Source organism: Brassica oleracea, chromosome C4, assembly GCF_000695525.1.
Source record: "Brassica oleracea var. oleracea cultivar TO1000 chromosome C4, BOL, whole genome shotgun sequence".
In the NCBI taxonomy this organism is placed as follows: domain Eukaryota; kingdom Viridiplantae; phylum Streptophyta; class Magnoliopsida; order Brassicales; family Brassicaceae; genus Brassica; species Brassica oleracea.
In genome coordinates this window covers 19534204-19535579 of record NC_027751.1, presented here as the reverse complement: position 1 = coordinate 19535579, position 1376 = coordinate 19534204, and positions in this window count along the sequence as shown.

The following is a 1376-nucleotide window of genomic DNA, read 5'->3' as shown; positions in this document are numbered from 1 at the left end:
TTAAACTTTTACGAGAAAACATCTTCTTACTAAACTCTCAACGGAAACTCCGATTACGACAAAATGAAAGACATCTTGAACGAGATTCAGTCGAGAACATGAAGAACAATTTACATGGTAATGACAAAGCTTCACGGGCGTTCAGGAAGCTTCATGGGAGTTTGGGAAGTGTCATGGGCGAGGAGGATGCTTTATGGGCTTTTAAGAAGCTTCATGGGCGATGAGGAAACTTTGTGGGCGTTTAGGAGAGCCTGATGGGTGATGAGAGTCAACGAGGAGCTTGACAGGCGATGAAAGATGAAGAGAGAGGAGAGAGACCTATTTGTGGACGTTTACGTGAGCCTTTTGGGCGTTTTTAAGAGAAGAGAGAGGAGATAGAACACTTTGTGGGCGTTTAGGAAAACTTCTTGGGCGTTTAGGAAAGATTCGTGGGCATTTAAGAGAGCTTCCTAGACATTTACAAGTGAAGAGAGAGGAGAGAGAAGGCTTTGTGGGCGTTTAGGAAGAGTGAGAAGGCTTGGAAGTTGTTTACAAACAAGGAGAGAGGAGAGAGGAGAGAGAATGCTTTTTGGGAGTTGAGGTGAACCTTAAGGGCGTTTAGGAGTGGTGATTCCAAGCTTGAAGGGATTGTAGAAACTTTATTCCAAGCTTGAAGGGCTCATAGAAATTTTGTTCTAAGCTTGAAGGTCTTTTAAAAGCAAGGAATCCATGCTTGGAGGAAGATGAGTGATGAAGCCTTCCTCTAGTTTGTTCACCTTCTCTGTTGTTGGTTTCGTATTCTTTCGGAGCCATTTTGTTCATTTTATGCAAATTTCTCCCCAATGATTTTCCGAAAGTTGTTTTGCGGAAGATTATCTCGTAGATTTTCTAACGAGAGTTATCTGCATAAACTTTCCAATTTTTCGTTTTACTGAAGAAAATTCCATTTCTTGTAAAAAAATACCCGAAAGAACATATTTCCGTATATCTCATTTTTGGATTGAATTTATTAAATTTTACTCAGTGCAAAACTTAGCAATTACAACATTTAGGCAATTTTCCGTTTTTGTTATCGAGTTGCGACTCAACTAGGTTTTCCGCAGTCTTAGGATGCTAGAACTAGGGATCTCGCTGACAGCTCTCGTGGCCAAGGCTCTTACCTTGTTGTAACGCTCATACGCAGATTCGGAATAAAACAACTCTTGCTCTCTTTTCGATTCTTATATTTTCCGTCTATATTTTTGTGTTTCTGATTGCTTGGCGTGTGGTTTAGTAGATATCCGGAACCTCTGCGAAATTTAGGGTTTCCTATCTTTCCTAAATCAATGGAAACCGATAGTGCGAATTTTGGTTTCCACAGTTTGGCACTAGAAGGAGGGTTGTGGGGGGGGGGGGGA